Here is a 19942-nt window from a genome sequence, read left to right on the forward strand (position 1 = left end):
CTTGTTTTATGCCTTAAATTTGGTAAGTACAATTTCTCTTGCAATACAGAATTGATTAATGCCCAACATTCTTCCAAACTAATAATCTCCCCATGCAGAGGTTAATCTCTTTCTGCCATTTCAGTTCATCTTTATTCTACCACTAGGACATGCAACAATGAATATGTCAGTACCTGTCCAGCAACTGCGCAACCACAACCAGGCTTGGCGCTAGCTATCAGACTAGGTAAGTGGTGGCGAACTTACCCTGCAATGTCCCTGCGGGCTAAGGACCTGCCTATGGCAGATAAACTGCCCTGGCAAGGGCAAACCCACTATCAGGAACCTAACTGACGGTCCCTGAGAGACCCTACAAGATGACAGGAAAACCTACTTCGGATGGTGGAGTGGACAGGTAACCGGAATACAGGTATAGACCAGTGTTCACACTGGTACACAGAAACCGACACAAGACTGAGACAGGAAAGTGGGGTCACACTGTGAGATAAATGATACTGAGGGACAAACAACAGATACAGACAGACAAGCATAGTCAAGCAAACAGAGTCAAAACAAAGATGGCAGCAAAAGTACAGAATCGTATAGCAAATAGAATGGTCAGTAGGCAAAGCAGAAGTCAATACACAGAATAGCAAGAACCGCAATAGCAAAAGCACTAGGTACACAGATTAGATTGCAATAACCAGCACCCAATGAAGGCAGTAATGGACACTACCTCCAGCACTGACTGGCTCAGCCGTCCATCACTCAAACAGCAGCTGTAGAGAAAACGAGTTCAAAGACACACCCAGCTTTCCCAAGAGCAGAAATGGAGCTGTCAATCACAGGCAGCTCTGTGTGTGGTTTTCTGGCTAGAAGCCTGAAACCTCATCCCATCAGAACAATTTGTGAGCTCTGACAGAATAGTGCTGAATAATAACTGCCATGAGATGAAAAGGACTTGATTCAATTGTGGTTACATGAGGCTGAACATAATAATTTGGCTTTAATTTTATGCCCAGATTGGAGCTGGAAAGGTTTTTTTATTTTTCTCAAATCAATAGTTCTTGGGATGTAAAATAAGTTTGCCTATTATCTTTATTACCTATATGCAGTAGTTTCCTTGCTATAGCCCTCAGATTACCTTAGTGCTGCAATAGCTGCCTCCTTTCCATGTGCTAATAAGCCCTGGAATTTGTCAGAGAAACAAAGTGTAAACAAACTATGGATTCATGGGAGGAAAGGAGCTGCTGCCCCCTGCTCACAGAGGAGGAGGTCATGTTTTAGTGAACTTAGCAGAGCTCGAAGTGTTCTGAACAGTGAATGCAGCAGCAAAGCTGGATGTTTGTGCATATATCTCCTGCACAGAATAGGGAGGTACAATATCTCCCTGTTCCCTATCTATCCCTCTATCACAGTCTGTGATTCTACATAACTTTCTCTGTCTCTGCTCTTCTCACTGCTCCCTTCCCTCACCTTGTCATTGGCAGTATGAGCTCTGTCCACATAATCTTTTAACCCTTAGTGCTCACACACCACACACTCATGTACTTATGATTTCTCCCACTTATTAAATGGTCCATGCTCCTCCATGTGATGGAAGCTGCCATGCTGGTCACCATATACATCCTGTATGTGCACTGTGCAGTGTTCACTGGATTTACTTGTGGGAAACTAAATGGATGTAATGCTAAATTACTTTGAGAGAGAACAAAAGGCATCATGGGATCTGTGGGCAAGCTAACTGGCCTCAACCGTCTCTGCCTACTTCAAAACAGAAAATGCCATAACTTTGGAAAGAAAAGAAGGAGCAGCACATAGAAGACATCATTCTGTTTGTTTCCAAAGGGGCAATCACATATAATTATTTGGTAAAATCACTATAGCTTTACACTTTAAGTTATATGGCTCGTACTTATTGATGTTGAGGTGTATGATTTACTTTCTGTTTAAAGGAGTATTCCTATTACAGCAAATTAATGTTATTATTTCTATCATAAAAAATTATTCAGTTTTCCAATATACTTTCTGTATCAATTTTTCACTGTTTTCTAGATCTCTGCGTGCTGTCCTGCTATAGAAAGCTTATATGTTTATTTTCAGTGGACAGAAATCTGTCCATGGTCATGTGATGTCACACAGGTGCACAGCTAGTCATATCACACAACTCTGATCACCCTCTGTCATATAACAAGCTGTGCACCTCTGTGACTACGGTCAGATTTCTGTCACTGGAAATAAACACAGAAGCTTTCTAAAGAATGACAGCAAGCAGAGATCTGGAAAACCATGAGGAATTGATACAGAAATTATATTGGAAAATTGTATACATTAATTTGCTGAAGTGGGAACACCCCTTTAACTATAATGATGGCATTATTGAAAATTTTGAAGGGAAAATAATTACAGTAGATATAACATAATTTAAGTTGAAATAACAATAGAACTCAAAAAATATTTAGACTTATTGAGAAATCCAATCTAGATATATATTTTAAGTATTAGACTAAGTTCCATGCAAAACCACATAAAAATATGTGACAAAATGGCACGGGACATTGCACTTTATCATTCTTTAACTCAGTGGTTCTCAACCTGTGAGTCGGGACCCCAGTGGGGGTCGAACGACCAAAACCGGGGGTCGCCTAAAGCCATCGGAGCTGCAATTTTACTGTGTTTTTAGTGCGAGTTGCATGGTTTGGGGTCACCAAAGCATGAGGAACTGTATCGTGGGGTCACAGCATTGGAAAGGTTGAGAACCACTGCTTTAACTGAAGGTGTCCAGTGTTAGACAGCAGGCCTGGACCAGGCCTTGAGCTTTGTAAATATACCTTTGTGGGTAATGTTTAGCAGGAGTACATCTACAGGGTAGTAGCCAAAGCAGCTGCTATGGAGCCTATAGTGTTAGGGGACCTGATTACCCAACCTGACATACTAAAGAATGGAGCACATCTTCCACAGTAAACGGCTGACCCGGGTGATCAAATGTAGGTGTATATAAGTATATAAATATGTATATATATGAGTGTATAAATGTGTGTGATTGCATAAACATGTTTGTGTACAAATATGTATATATTTTTAAGGGGAAGCCTACTATGGGTCCAGCCTCTGCTATTTATGCCTCTGATGTTCAGCATTAGAATTTCAGGTTTGTAGCTGGACTTGTGCACTTCCATTTCTTCTAAGTCAATGCAATTGCAGGCTTCTCTTTATATATTACATCCGTGGGGAGGGGATTTGGGGTACTATGAATGCATCAAAAATCCCAGGAGTATGAGGAAACTCAGATGTAAGGTGCACAATATATTCTGCTTGACTTCTGAGACCTCTGAGTTGTCTTCTTGGCTTTAACAAAGTTGTAAAGGAGTATCTACTGTTGTATCTAACCAAAAGTCAGCTACTTCTCGCTCACAGCAGGGTGGAGGAGGTGTGCTTTGTTCTCACACCTCACTCAAAAGAAACCAGTGGTAAAAGAAAATGGTCAAAAGGTAGAATCCTTTTAAGATCCAAAGTCCTTAGCTCTCAAATTATATATATGTGGCTGAACTAATATATGAAAGGACTTGTTTTATTAGATTTGTAAAAATAAAGGTTAATCATATTAAAACATGTGATTTCTTTGACGTAATAAGAGGGGACTTGACTTAGAACTCAGGCCAGTTACTGTATCTCTGTGATGTTTTGTGCTTTAGTGTACAATTTATTATAATTGGCTCAAAGGCATTTATTTCAAGCAGTTCATTTCTCTTGGTTTAGTGGTGAAAAGCTTTTTAGAAGTGCTTAACAAAAACTGCACTGATTAAACGCTTTTAGCTTTAATTCAAGCTGATGCTTAAGCTTTAGAAAATTACAAACAGCTTTTGTTAAAATATAAATTTTAATGCGTGTGTGTTTTTAGTAAAATGGGCGTTGGCTAATTTGTGACCAATTTAGACTCACTTTCTTGTCTTAAAGTACACCAGACCTTGTATCCAGCTTTAGAGGCTTTGAGAATGTGGGGCAACATAAGAATATTATTCACTTTCAAATAGTTTATCTCCCCCCTCCCAAAAAAAATATTAGATTTTTTATTCTATTTATTTCCCATGTATATTCTTGCATCATTTACTCGATAACCTTCTAGTCCCAGTCGCAAGTTTATTCTGTATGTAAAGTGACAACAAAAACTTTTACACCTAAATTACAAATGAACATGCATATGGGCTGTCAGCATAGCGAGCACCATCTCCCTCATTAATAGCCCATCCTAACCCTTAAAATGGCCTCAATGTGACCTTATGGACTTAAAGTATACAGTTTATTAAGTGATCTAAAACACCTAATTCTAGGTACTCACACACTGGTAATAAAACACTAAATACCACAATGCCATAAACTATAGACAATTACACACAATGTCTAGCTCTGCCAGTTGGGCTCTTGTAGACACAATGGGGCAGATTTACTTACCCGGCCCATTCGCGATCCAGCGGCGCGTTCTCTGAACAGGATTCGGGTCCGGACGGGATTTATGAAGGTAGTTCCTCCGCCATCCACCAAGTGGCGCTGCTGCGCTGAAAATAAACTGAACGCACCGGAATACACCGAGCTGGACCAGGTGAAGGTAAGCTCGTCCCAAGCGACACAATTTCGGTTTTTAAATGCGGCAGTATAAAATGCGGCAGTACATTATCAAGTCCTTGCGTCTACAAATGCCCATCTGGCAGAGCTAGCTTTTGTGTATAATTGTCTATAGTTTATGGCATTGTGTTGTTTAGTGTTTTTTGTACAGTGTGTGAGTGCCTAGAATTAGGTGTTTTAGATGAACTGTATATTTCTCATTTGCCGTTTAACTACCGGTATATTGTGGAGACAGAAACCATTTTTGATATTTTATTCCTTTTCTCCATAGTGAAATAGCCATGTTATTACTGTTTTCTTTTGTTGTGTGAGTACAGTTGTGCAATGCATCAAGTGGATGATGCTGTTGTACCATTTGTATACTATTCTCTTTACTGTGTCCTCTGAAGGAAAGTCTCAGCCCATATTTTTAAAAGCTTAGGTGGGGCCAAATTGCTTTCTACCCTGAGTTATCTATGAAGAGGGGGACCATGAACTTCATGTCTATTTATGCTCTGGTGAGGATATGTACAAGTCTTCCCCTTCCAAGAAATTAAGATTATGTAAGGACGTTTGGCAATAGTGAGTATACATTTTGAGCACTCAAAGTGAATTCTATAGGCCCAAAGAGGATAAAAATTTACTGAGCGTAAACATACAAAAATTGAGGATTCTGAACAATTCTTATGTTCATGATAGTCTGTATACGGAACAAGGAACAGGATAACTTCCTGACGAAGAATGTTGGAGTGCAGTACCACCCACTGACTCTTACTGATCCTGTGCCCTGTTCCCTATTATTAACAATCACCACGGGTAAACATTGTTATTTTTAGTTGTCCCGATACATTCCTTTTGCTACCCTGGGGCTGTTAAAAATATTACCCTATACTTTATTACTGGCTGTCTTTGAGCATGGTTTACAGAGATATTTGTGTGATAATAATTTCTACTAGAAAATTATACATGGTATAAAGCTGTGTCTTATATTAACTATTAATTGTATATGACGGATTTTTGTTACATAATTAAACTTTGACATTTTGGTTTTGGTTGGTCTTTATTATTATTTTTGCTGACATTTCTTATGTAACCATTTTTGGGGCCTTTAGGTTTACATTTATATCTGTGTTGGTACTCTAATCTGTTTCAAGCAGGACTTCTTTTGCCATAAAAATAGTCCATTGTATTCAATAAGGGTTATTTAACATACGCTGGCACTGCGCCAGATATATCAGGAGGCTCCGGGTTCCTAATGTATCTGGTCGGTGGCTGCACTGCTGTACAAATCTACACCCGGCCAATCCTGGCATACAATTTATCTTTAACCTGCAACAGTTCAGGGCTGAAATGACACAGACTATAGTGAGTGTGCCACATGGCCGCTGAGTACACCCCCTTCACGGCCATTTGGCTTGGAGGTGGCGTGAGGGGAGAAATAATCGTAATCGCAATACTCACAATTAACTGGCTTACAAGACTTAATAAATGACCCCCAATGTTTTTTTTTTGGGCAGCATTGGTTCCTGCCATGGCACCCACTGAGGGTTTTTATCTTTTAACTGCATTGCTGCTATAACAGATTAGAACAATGGAACCTAGCCTAACTAATGAATAAATCAGATACCAATACAGGCGGTCCCCTACTTAAGGACACCCGACTTACAGACAACCCATAGTTACAGACGGACCCCTCTGCCCACTGTGACCTCTGGTGAAGCTCTCTGGATGCTTTACTATAGTCCAAGACTGCAATGATCAGCTGTAAGATGTCTGTAATGAAGTTTTATTGATAATCCTTGGTCCAATTACAGCAAAAATTTGGAAACTCCAATTGTCACTGGGGCAAAAGAAAAAGATTTGTCTAGAACTTCAATTATAAAATATATAGTTTCGACTTACAGACAAATTCAACTTAAGACCAAACCTCCGGACCCTATCTTGTATGTAACACGGGGACTGCCTGTATATAATATCAAGATGACTTTCATACAATTTAATTCATCTCTAAGTTCTCCTATGAAATTCCTTAACAAATATAATAAGATTGGTAATAGAAAACACATAGAAAAGTTTAAGAACAATGTTGCACATTTATTAAAGTGTTTTCACCAGTTTCTGTCTGACTTTGCACTGTGTCTGACAAGACAGAAAACATGTGCACCAAAAGGGGGGTGTTAGTGCTTAGTTGGACCATACGCCACAATTTTGTACGACGTGGGCCACAATTCTAAAGCATTAAGAAAGTGCAAAAGAAAAAAAATGGTGTATTCTGCCAGAGAAGTGCAGGGGGCGCCAGATTCATGAAGAATTGTGAAGCATTTCATGAATCTGTCGCACACTGCACCCTCTACAGGCAAACTGCACAAGTTTTGATAAATGTGCCCCCAATATGAGGTACGGTCTGTACTTTATTATTATTCACACATTTCATTTCTGTTCAAACATATTGGCGTATGCTTACAAATATTTTATTCCACAATTCTCACGTGAGTTATAACATTTGGTTTGATGATCAACTGTAATTGCATATTTGAGTTGCTCTCAAGTCAATTTTATCGCCCAAGTCCATTCTGAAATCAATAGCAAAAATGAACACATCAACTTTACTTAGTCAAAGCAGATATCAATACATAATTTGTCTTTTTATTATGCCATGTGGTTTTCATTTCACATAAGACCTCAGAAACCAGAACCAATATCCTCACACAAAAGCTGTTTCAAATTATGTGCAGCAAGTTTTTAAGCACATTAGCAACAAGAACAAGCTGTCCTCATGCTAACTGTCTCTGCTTTGTTCTTGATTGTGGAAAATCTTGCTTTAACTGTTCACTAATTTGATGCAGATCGCTACTGCAGCAGCAGCTGCCTTGGCATGTGATTAAACACACAAGAAAACATTATTTTTCCATATAAAATATTAACAGTGCCAAAAGCCACAAAATTCCCTTTGGAAAATTCTTTACGACCAAGCCAAAATAATAGATGCCTGCAAAAAATTACACCTTTCCCTTTCCCTCCATACAATACTCTTTACAAGTGACTTTATTCATGTTTTTGATGAAAGGCTTCAGAAGAAAACCAACTTTGATTTTCATATGAATTTTCCGGGGAAAAAGAAAAAAAGTTACAACTCCAGGGAACGTTAAATGGGGATGCACCGACAAAACGTGTTATCGTTTAAGTTTTAATATGATGAGCGGGCTACATATGAAAACAGCTTTTCAGGCTAGATTTAAATGATTTATAGAAATCTTTGCTGTTCTTTGAAATGTGAAATATCAAAGATTGTATAGAGGAAGATGTGAAGTCTTTGTGTCTTTGAATTGGTGAAAGCAGCCCTTTTAAAGTATTATTATTTATGGCTTGTCAAAAGAAAACTTGATAAATCAGAGTGTGTCTTGATTGAACACAGACACTAAAGATTAATTTTGTGATGGAAAAGTAATGGTGAAATAAACTGCAATATTGAGATGAGAGAATGAAAAGTCATTGGATTGCAAAAAAAAAGACCTTCTACTTGATTTAATAATAATGTGTAATCTTAACATTGGATAGAAGTATAAAAAAGAGGAAAGCCCATTGCTGATAATTGCCACATCTAAATGTGCTTCACATCAGGCGCCCAACAAGCAAACTCTTGTCGGTCAGCTGATTGCATCTTTTATGTGGTAGATTGTTAGCGTTGCTTCTCCCTGTATAAAAAGTCATGTGCTCTCAATAATCAGTATATCTCCAAATTCCCTTTGAAAGCAGCAAGCCTTATGTTTATCATCGATTGGCACATGTTCTAGCCTGCATTTGTTATGAGGTGAACTATATCTCATACTGATGGTGCAATTGAGTGAACCACCATTATTACGTTAATATGCGTATAGCATAACTTCATGGCACTAGTACAGCATTTCATCATGACACTAATGGATATTTTACACCTCTGGCTTACATGTTCAACCACACCTAAAGTCTATGCATCTATATTTCATATACAAAACATGGTATCTTCCATCAGACACCAGATTAAAGAGAGATTCTCCCTTTAGAGCAATATTTATAAGGAAGAATATTTCTATGATCTGCTGAGATTATGTACTAATGTATAGATGTATGATATCATGGTTACAGGTTGTAGCCACACGGACCCCATATACCTATGCTTCAGCGCAGAAGTCAAACTGGTTGAGATGAATAAAATGTGTTTGCTTTACTTCTACAAACGAAATTGGGATTTTTGATTCCTCAAAGTAGCCATCTCTATCTTATATAATAACTTTAAACAATCCAGGCCTTCTTTCTACAATAGTATTCAGATGTTTTCAGAAATTTTTTCTCAACATTGTCTTCCTTTCCAATCCTGTAAAATGTATTAGCAGATTCCTTTTCCATTATTGCAGAAGTTTCCACAAATGTGTTACATTTTTGTGAGTAGGTTGCCTTGCTTTTTCCCTTCTGTACAGTTGACCCCAAACACGCTCTATGTATAAAGTCTTAAAACTGTAAAAGCTTTTCTATTCTTTGAAACCTGACAGATATTTTCTTGTGTTTTCATGTAGTTCAGACATAAACTAGAAGGATGATTGGATCATTGTCTTGCTGTAATATGAACCTCTGACCAGATAGGCATAGATCAGAGGGTATTGCATATTGCATAAAAATCCTGTGGTATCCCTGTTGGTCGTGTGCAAGTTGTCACCATTCTCATGTCAGGAAAACAAAAATCAATTCCATAACTGATGGAAATTCTCAATTATCTCAAGATAATGCACTGCATGGCATAGGTAGTGCAGTGTATTATAATAAAGATCAAGTGATCTCCTGTCAGGATCCCCTTGTTAGGCAAACTAATTAAAAAGTAAAAATTAAGTTTAAAAAAAAAACACCAACACACAAAAATTGTCTGTCCCCTTAAAAAAACTAAAGAAAAAGAAAAACACGAAAAAGAAAAGTTTGTACTTCCACAACCGTTCCAACACAGGGTAAAAAACTATAATAGTATTTATACCGTACAACAAGAAACTTACAAATAAGGAAATAACAATATCCAAATGGTAATTTTTAAATCTTTCAACACAAAAAAAAATTATATTAAAGTTGAAACAGCTTTATGAATCCCAAATAGGAACAAATAAAAATAAAGGTCATTAAAAAACATCATACATTTGGCATGGCTGCATGCATAATTGACCCAGAGAAAAAAGTTTATATGTTACAGGCAGTCCCCGGGTTACATACAGGATAGGGTCTGGAGGTTTGTTCTTAAGTTGAATTTGTATGTAAGTCGAAACTGTATATTTTATAATTGAAGTTCTAGACAAATTTTTTTCTTGGGCCCATTGACAATTGGAGTTTCAAAATTTTTGCTGTAATGGGACCAAAGATTATCAATAAAGCTTCATTACAGACACCTTACAGCTGATCAGTGCAGCCTGGGACTATAGTAAAGCATCCAGAGAGCTTCACCAGAGGTCACAGTGGGCAGAGGGGTCCGTCTGTAACTATGGGTTGTCTGTAAGTCGGATGTCCTTAAGTAGGGGACCGCTTGTATTTAGGTTCCACAATAAATGCTGACATTTTTTATCAGAAAAAAACTGATTTCTTAAAAATACTGCACAGAAAGGGTTAATAGAATTTCAGATAAAACCCAAGATTGTGCTATTAAAAACTACATTTCATCCCGAAATTAACAAGATCCCATACCGCTATGGTGAACGGAAAATAAAAAGGTTATAGCTTGTAAAGGCATTGACGAAAAAAAAAAGAGTGGGCATTAACATGGAATATAGGTGCGCATGTAAGGAGTTAAAATTAATAACCCAAACACTGTCGGTCACTCCTGTGTGAATACTTATAAACAAAATGGTTTCACTCTGTAGCAGTCCAGGTTTCTTGTTCATGACCCCACTGCAAACAAGTGTGACAGTGTCTGGTTGTAAAGGACAGGACTCGTAAAAGACACCATGAAATTAAATTCTGCTTTGCGTATAAAAATGCTCAGCCCAGGGACAGAGTTATGTAATGAAGGTGCCACCTGTGTCTGAATGTCGGATAAGGAAAGTGTGATAGGTGCTTGTGCTTGTCAGAGAACTAAACAGTTATCTCTACTGGTGGGATTCCCGAGACTTCTTGTACAAATATTGCTTCCAACACCTACTAACAGCTACGTCAGAATGGCCTAAATAGTGTAGTTTGTTGAAATAACCATCCTGCTTTTTTTAGTCCAATGATATGCCCCAGCTCAAAAACTGGGCAAAATGTTTTCAATCAGTCGACCAGTCAATGATATATCTCCAATAAGTATATTACCCACAAGAAGCCTCTAAAAGCCTTTTTTGGGCAGCTGAGAATACATTTTTACACCCTTCTGTGACAAGTTCTGGTATCAAGAGACCATACCTGCAATCAGTTATATATCTGCCTGAGACATGGCTGCACACTGAGCTTTGCAGCGATCTAACATTTCTGGAGTGTGATATTCTTATTTTTTTATGAGCAATTTTGCTATACATAAATAAACACTCAATTCATATTGCTTAAATATCATACATTTTAATTGTTTCAATTTTAGTAGTTTAAAATAATTCCTTTTTTTAAACATAAACTATACTAGAATATAAGGAAGAAAATTCTTAAAGACAGCAGCAATGTTACTGCTTCTTGTATGATAGCCTTGGGGTTTGAGATAATATTATTAATGCACCTTTATGTGCGCCTTTTCCATTGGTTGTAAAAATGTTGAGAAGTTGTTGGCTGAGTAAGATTTTGCCATAAATCGTCTATGCTAAAGCTATACCAGCAAAACCTTGGTGTTAGTAAGTTCATCCAGATAATTTGGAAATTATCAAAAAAGCTAAAAAAAGCTAAAAAAAAAGGCACAAAATGGCCAAATAAAAGGCAGGCACAAAGTGAAATGATCAGATTTAGTGCAGGAAAAAACATTAAGCACAAAAAAGGGAGAGTATAAAGAGAATAAACTAAGATAAGTGACAGGATTCTCCAGTTGCAGTCAGCTAATGGGTCTTCCTGGACTCCCAGGACCTTCTCCGGTATTGTCAAAAGATGGAACTAAACCCAAGGTTGGACAATGTGCTTTTACCATCTGAAACTTTGAACTTGATCTTTTTATAATGAATCAGCAGTTTTGGGAGCATGTAAAATAAATTATTTTTATACATTTAAAGCTTGGCGATCTGCATGATGCACACACATTTCTTCACCTAGCTTCCATTCTGAACTCCGACTACAACTCACTTAGAAACATACAACCTTCCGCTGTGAATGGTGCCCTGGAAACTAAATTGATGGAGACAATATTGCAATCCCTGAAACTCTCTTTCAGGCTAATATCAGACTAATATAAGTAATAGTACTGCCATACTAGGAACAAATATTATATTATTATATTAATACAATGATTAAAGGGGTTGACCACTAACACTTACCAGGATAAGTACCAGACCATAATAGAGTCACTCATACAGAACGTACCCTTGTTGGTGTACAACCTATGGGACCAGTAGGTCACATGACTCAGGACTCAGGACTTGAAGGGATGTGCCATGCCCTGCTGCCTTTCTGCAGTTGAAGGGAGTCATTCAGTCACCCCTGCTGCATTCCCCCTCAATCATAAAAAATTTCATAAGTGGTTGTCAGGGCGTGCGGGTGTACTTGAATGATACCATACAAAGAAGTATATCATCAATGATAACATTATACAAGGCCCAAATGATACCCCTACAGCATGACCTTTAATACATAATAACTGAATAATACCACCCTATTGATACAAAATATATCTGTATTATTTACAAGGACCAATATACCATACATGGACCAAACACTGTTAGATAGCATTACAGCAGAGGGTCTAGAATGAAGTCCACTATATTACAGTTGGTGTCTCGGATGCATTAATTCTCAGTATGTTTGGTATCATCAGATTTTATCCATAATCCTTCCTCTTTTTTATAACCTATACAAACTCCCTATCCTATCCCTACAAAGTAAAGTCCAATATTTCCCACCTCACATAGTGATAATACTTGTAATGTCCCCTACAGAAGACTAGGTAATAGGTTTCTTCCATAGAAAACACCTCTGGGAACAGAAAAATATCAACATATAAATATCAAATATCAACTTAGGCTTTTAGAAGGACACAGAGTAAAAAAAACTGCTGCTGGGGGTAGCTTTCAGAGTAAGATAGAACTTACTGTTCCCTGCACACCCACCACTCCAGTGGTACTTACTCAACTACACTCCACTTTATGAACATCCCCCAACATAACAGCAAAAAACTGGGGAGGCTGCTCATCGTATCTGTGGTTGTATCAGTGACTTGTCTCATATGTTTCTCGAAGTCACCCTCTGGCACAGAACCACATACTGTAAATTGGGATGTAAACATTCTACTGACTTATTGCTAAGAATGATTCCAGATTCTTACTCCAATAGTGTCTTCTTATACCAAAGTACTGAAAAATGTCACTGAGGTTGCCAAGTTTCATTTCCCTCTTAAGATATCTGCAGCTGTGGTTTACTCTAATATTACACCTTATTTATCTCACATAGTAATCTGTTTGTATACTCATCTAGTTACATCTGACTAATCTTGTTGGTTTTGAGAAAGAAAGTTTCAATGCATTAGCTTATATCAGCAACCTATATCACTGCTTCATTTTCCTACACCATGATACAAATGTACAATAGAACATTTGTTTTTTCTACCTCTAGAAGTAGCATAGGAAATCTTAGATTTTCAAAATCTACCACATGTAGATCATCATGTTGGGTGGTGTTTGTAACAAAAGCATTTTTTCTTCAAAGGCTTCATCAGTGGAATGGTCAGCCAAGGCCCTTGCACCAGTTTTCTGTTTCACCTTGCACAGGTATTAAAGAAGTGACCCTTTTGTGGCACATCTGACTAGTCTTCATGCAACACAAATTAGGGAGCGTTTTGGTGCAAAATCCAACAGAATTGTGTCGCACGCACTGTGTTAAAGGTGCACCAAAAAAAGTTTGTGCACTCTGTCGGGGCAGTGCAGAGGGCACCAGATTCATGGAGAACCAGCGACAGAAATCCTGAATCTAACACCCTGCACTATACACAGGCAAACCGCATTTAGTATAGTTTGCCCTGTTCTTAGTAAATGTGCCCAATATGTTTGAATTGTCATCAGTTTATGATGAAAAATTGGTATTTTTAGTCATGGTGAAAATATATGATTACGCCATGAGTTTCTACCCTATTTAATAGGACTTTGTTGCAATATTAAACCCTTGCACAGCTAAATATACTCAAAGCCTTCAAAAAGGATTTCAAATTTTCAACAGATTCCAATAGCATTTTTAATACTAATTCTGCTTTTATAAATAACATTAATTAGCATTACTGATTTCACTTACCTTTAAAAGTTGATAAATATTACCTGGATCTCTGCCAGCAAACTGCATTGTGTCACAAGGTCAGCATCGCTGTCTGCACAATGCTCTTATAACTATATTTCCTCCTCCCTCATGCAGACAGGAGCTGACCCTGTGCTGCAAGCAATTCCCGTCTGCATGAGGGAAGGGGGAGGAGGAAGTTGAGTTGTGAGAGCAGTGGGCAGATAATAATGATGACTTGATACAGTAATATTAGTTATAAAAGCAGACTGGGAAATAGTACTGATAACATACTATGGGAACCTGTCGCTAGGTGAAAATTTGAAATCCTGAAGGTTCGTGTTAATGCATCAGTCAGGTCCACCTTACCCTTCCTTCACTGGTACTCTTACTAAAAGTAGAAGTTCACCTTTTTCATCACTTCCTCAATTTTTTATAAGGAAATCATTTCTCCATCTTTCCTGTCACACACATGCTGCAGTTCAGTTTGGATAATTTTTTTTTCAGAAAACACTTGCACTGCAAAAAGATCTATGCTGTGTTATCCAACCTACAGATATATATTACAGATGTTTATCATGTAATACATTACAGCCCACTGCTTCCTCACCCTCTACTTGTAATTTCCACCACGCTATTTGGGGATTTTTTTTTAGCTCCCACCTGTGCACAGTTGTTAATAAGCATATTCAGAAAAAGGCCTAAAGTTCTAAAAATCAACAGAGCAATTGCTTATGATCCTCCCGACTTGTGAAAACCACAGCAACCAAATGTCATAATATGATATTTGTATCTTCTCAGTAGCAAAAAGCTAGCATTGCCTTTGTCTCTAAACCACGGTGGGTTATTGGTTTTATTAATGTATATTACTTGCTAAAGAAATGTAACATCTCAACTTGTCATATTGGGGCTCATTTACTAAGGGTTGCGCGCACTTTGGTTGGACTGTGCACCCAACAATCTCAAAATCCCCTCGATATGTTAAAGCATTATAAAGTTATAACCTCCTATAATGACACAGGGCAAATTTAAAAAAATCAGGCCTGATCTTAAGGCCATAAAATGGCTTAGTCCCAAAGGGGTTAAATTACCCTGGGGGGGGGGGGTCTGAAAAATAGAAAGAGAAAAAAATAAAAATAAGTAAAAAAAATTAAAAATACTAAAACCTAAGAATTAGAATCACACCCTTTGCCTAGAACTAATATAAAAATAAACGGTAAAAATCATAAACATGTTTGGTATCGCCTCATCCCAAAATGTCTGAAAGCAGATTTACCCTACATATACCACAATGCATAACATCAACAAGAATTTACACTCCTAAAATTTCTAAAATGCAAATCATGCAATATTTTGTTGTAATCCACAAGTGTTAAAAAAAACACACTAATAAATAAAACTCCTATCCTATCAAAATATTTTTTTCAGCAAGCATAGCCTGCCATGTACACAAAAATAACTTTTTCATTAATACACACAACCAACTTCATGCAACTTTGCAACAAACTGTGATAAAATGCAAAATTCAATGCAAAAATTCAAAGTTTCCACTAAACTTTGGACAAATCCAGACTACCTCTATAAAAAAAACTTTATACTTTCCTAAAAACTACTTCTATAAATAAACTTTATACTTTCCTAAAAAAAAGAAGATATGACGAGTTAATGCATACCCCACATGTCTAGATTCACCCACCGTACCGCTCTGTACCCTGGAAAAAGATAGGACATGTCGTGCGCCGTGCGCCATAACTTCCTATGGAGAGGGGCGGGGGTGAGCTGCGCTCACCTCCTCCTCCTCTCCCCGTGCACTGCCGTTGCCCGCTACGGTACAGTACGAGCAGGCAACGGCAGTGTGAATGTAGCCTAAAAATGTATCATATTCCTGCACTTGTGCACTTATGTATAAATAGAGCCTCGTCTCCCACCCGCCATTTGTGGTAGATACTTTAAGAAGCTTAAACCTCTTGATGCATCTGCTGGGCGGCCAACCTGGCTTAGTTTTGTGTAAAATGCAGGTTTTTAAAAAGTACGTAGGCACGGGGCAAGAATGTCCTGTGTCAACCCACTTCTTAGCAGCTGTGTCCCTCCATGCCCACAAGGCGTAGAGATGGCATAGCTGCAAAAATAGTTCATTGTAGTGCTTCTACGCAAGAAACTAGTAAATTCCTCCCAATATATCTATCAACCAGACTAATGAGATAGCAAAGGTCAATTCTAGATGGTTATAATATATGCTCTTGAATGTTCATCCTCTCCTTCCATTACGTAAAATAAAGATCAAGTGTGCTCTCAGATGGATTTGTGTAGGATAAGATTAATTAACTAACCTGAATATAAGTTCATGTTATCCCTTTTCAAAATTTAGCTTCATATAAAGTCAATATTTACTATATCTGTGAGCTGTGAGAAGCTCCTCTCTGCACCCCTCTCCTTCTCCTTCCTGCTGCGTACCTTCTAAGAGACGGAGGAGGGTTATAACTTAGCCACTCAGATTCATAGAATCTCCTCTTTCATATGAATATAGAATTGTGTTTCTAGGTACCAAGGAACCAGGGATATGATCTGTTAAAGCTCATATATATAAGAATCACACTCAAAACTGTCACTTTTAAACATGAATATCTCTGGTTTCCTGACACCTAGAAACAAATCTTAGATTCATATGAAACATATCATTCTAGGTGCCAAATAGAGGATAAACGACACAGCACACTTTAGGGTAGACCAACATATAGTATCAATATTTCATCTCTGCACCTCAGGTCAGGGTTTACAGTAGAAATTCTTTTTAGATAACCTAAAGAGTATCTCTTGTAATGGCTGCCCGACTCAGCCGAGACACGATTGGTTGGTTCAATGTTGGGATTGCCAGTGGGTTGTGACCAGAACAGTGCTAGGGGATAATTCACACTGTGGCTTGTTTGGTTAACATTAATTTATTTGGATGACACATTTTTTTAGGTGAGGTAGTTCACATGCCACAGTGTGGACCCTGTTAACATTCCCTATTATCCCCTGGCGCCATTCCCATTCTCTCAACATTCTAGGTGCCAGGGATCCAACGTTATGGCTCCCAGAATCCACTGAGGTGCCACCATGTAAGGACATATGAGATTTGTCCATAGTCATAAAAGGGTTAAAATGGATATACAAATACAAAACAGGGCATGGGCATTTATACTAAAAGTAGGCTTTGGTAGAGTACATTTCAGGCTTTCCCTGTAGGTAGAAATATGGAGAGAAAAGAGAAGATTGACCAGACCAGCCACAGCTACCACCTGGTGCACCAAGAACTTTATTTTCACAAAGATAAAAACTGGATTTTCCCTAAATTAGGTTTGCTAGGAAACAGGAAAGGCATACCTTGAAAGCTATTATAACTATATATTTTAACTTGAAGCGTGATTTTGAAGACTCCCTTCTGACTGATGTTCATAAGAATATTACACTAACAGCAATGCTATATTCTTGGTCATTAATGGAGTTAAAAGAAAATCTAAAAAAACAGGACATTGTTTGGTATGTATTGTATTTTTCCCTATAGGTGATTACAATATAAAGTCCCTATTAAACTGGCTAGTTATTGTTCCAATTATTTGGTTTTGCAATTCCTAGGAGCACTTGTTCCTGATAAATTTCCCAGGCACATTTGTTCTTGATCTGCCAACCAATGCGCAAACGCTTGTTTGTTGGTTAATTGCATCTTTTATGTTGCGTAAAAGATGCTCAATTGTTGGCAGTGCATCACCTTCTGTAAACAGGGATATGTTGCCAGCAGTAAAGGAACTGTATCTTTCAAAATGACACTACTAACTTTTAGACTCATAAGGGGAGATTTATCACTGCCTTTTTTTATCACTGCTAATTTTTTTCGATTTCTTGGAGTAAACAAATTGCAAGGGCCTTTTCCAGCCACTCATAGAACTACTGCTATTGCAGCACTGTGCAAAGCCAGATTTATGATAAGCATTTTTAAAAAATAATGAAAAAAAATATCTCTCCACTCTTGTCCCTGCGTATGTGTGGTTGTGATTATTTTACTCTATTTGTGATTATTTTTAAAAAATCCCAGAGAGACTGTGGCACTCAGAGCCCTTCAGTGGACACTCAGTACAGCGTTCACCAGACAGGTCTTAAGTCAGCGGTGGTGAACCTATGGCATGGGTGCCAGAGGGGGTACTCTCTGTGGGCACCCAGGCCATTGCACAAACAGAGTCTTAAAGAATCTTCTTGCAGTCCCAGGCAACTCATAAAATGCTGCTCTCAGTGCCATTTTAAAGTGACATAGCCTTGGCTACTTGACCCTGCAGGAAGAGTGAGGTGTGGACAGGGTAACTTATCTTTGAAGGACTTTCTGCTCGCCCCCACAATTTTTCCTGTAGAGCAGTTACAAAGATAGTCCAAATTTGTTCTCCTTCTTTCAACTGTGATGGTCTTCTCTCAGGCCAATATGATTGAAAGTTGTGTGTGTACGATTGAAAGAACAGGTAGCAATTAGTAACCGCTTAAACTGCTGCGTTGGTACTTTGCGATAACTAAGTGGGTTTTGGTTATAGTTTGGGCACTCAATCTCTAAAACATTGGCCATCACTGTCTTAAGGGATCCTCCTGCAGTCTCAGGTAGCCCAAAAGGTGCAACAGTTAGTGTTATTTTAAAGGAAATCTACCATTTACTTAAAGCATTTAAGAAAGCAGTAGCTACAGTGATGCAGAAACATATCTTGTTTAATCCCTGAACTGAGTGGTTTTGCTGAAAAAACAATCATAAAATTATAATAATGACGCTCTGTCGCTCCTGTGGCTGCTCCGGCACTTCTCCTCTTACCCTAACTATGCACACACTGTATTCACTGTGTTGTCCTGACAGGCAGAAGTAATCAATTGCTGCACCATCCCCCTGCTGCTGTATATAAGTCATCCAGCACTGGTTAATTTGTCCTGTCTGGACAGTTCAGGAAGCGCCATGTAATGTGTTTATGTATTGCAGCCAGTCTGCACCCAGCTTTCCCAAAGTCCTAAATTTGATTATTGTTTTTTGAGCAAAACCCCTTGGATCAGGTATTAAACAAGATATATTTCTGCATCAGTGTAGCTACAGCATTCTCAAGGTATGTTTAATTCACAATGCATAAAACAAATGGTAGATTTCCTTTAAAGTGGTTTTAAAGGTCCTAAAGAAGAAGCTCCAACTATGACCTAACCCTGTCCACATTCTCTTTTTTCCTGCAGTCTAAGGTATCACAGGATAGGGCCTAACTTGCTGATCAGTGGGAGTCTCAGTGTTGAGACACCCCTGCGGATCGCAAGAACGAGGGATCCGACTGACCCTTTGCCGCTCCTCAGACTAATGGAGCAGATGGCCACGCATGACGCATGACTGTGCTCACTGATCTCTGTCAGCTCCAAAGAGATTAATGGAGCAGAACGGTCATGTGCGCCCGTCTGCTCCATTAGTCTGAAGATCGGCGAGGGGTCGGTCAGACCCCTTGTTCTCACGATCTGCTGGGGTCTCAGCAGAGCCCCACTGATCAGCCAGTTAGGCCCTATCCCATGGATAGGGCCATACTTGCCTTCATAGGAAAACCCCTTTAAACTGGAGATTCCTGGTCTACCTGAAACTGCAGGAAGAGAGAGAATGTGTGGACAGGGTCAGGTTATAGTTGGAGCTTCTTCTTAAGGCCCCAGAATCTTCCTGTTCAGGGTACTGTCAAGGGAAGCTCCCATGGCAATCCAAATTTCCCCTCCTTCAGACAAAGATATTGGTGTCCTCAGGACCATTGAAAACTGTGGTGTAGCATGGAGCAAAAAGATTGCAATACGTTACTGCATGAATTGCTATCTTGGCACTTTGCAATAAATAACAGTATTTGGGTTGAGGTTTGGGCACTCGACCTCTAAAAGGTTCACCATCACCGCTCTAAGTCATTGTATTTTGACAGACTAGTGATACTAAGTGCAAAAGAAAACTCACCTAAGG

Source organism: Engystomops pustulosus, chromosome 1, assembly GCF_040894005.1.
Source record: "Engystomops pustulosus chromosome 1, aEngPut4.maternal, whole genome shotgun sequence".
NCBI classification, from domain to species: Eukaryota; Metazoa; Chordata; class Amphibia; order Anura; family Leptodactylidae; genus Engystomops; species Engystomops pustulosus.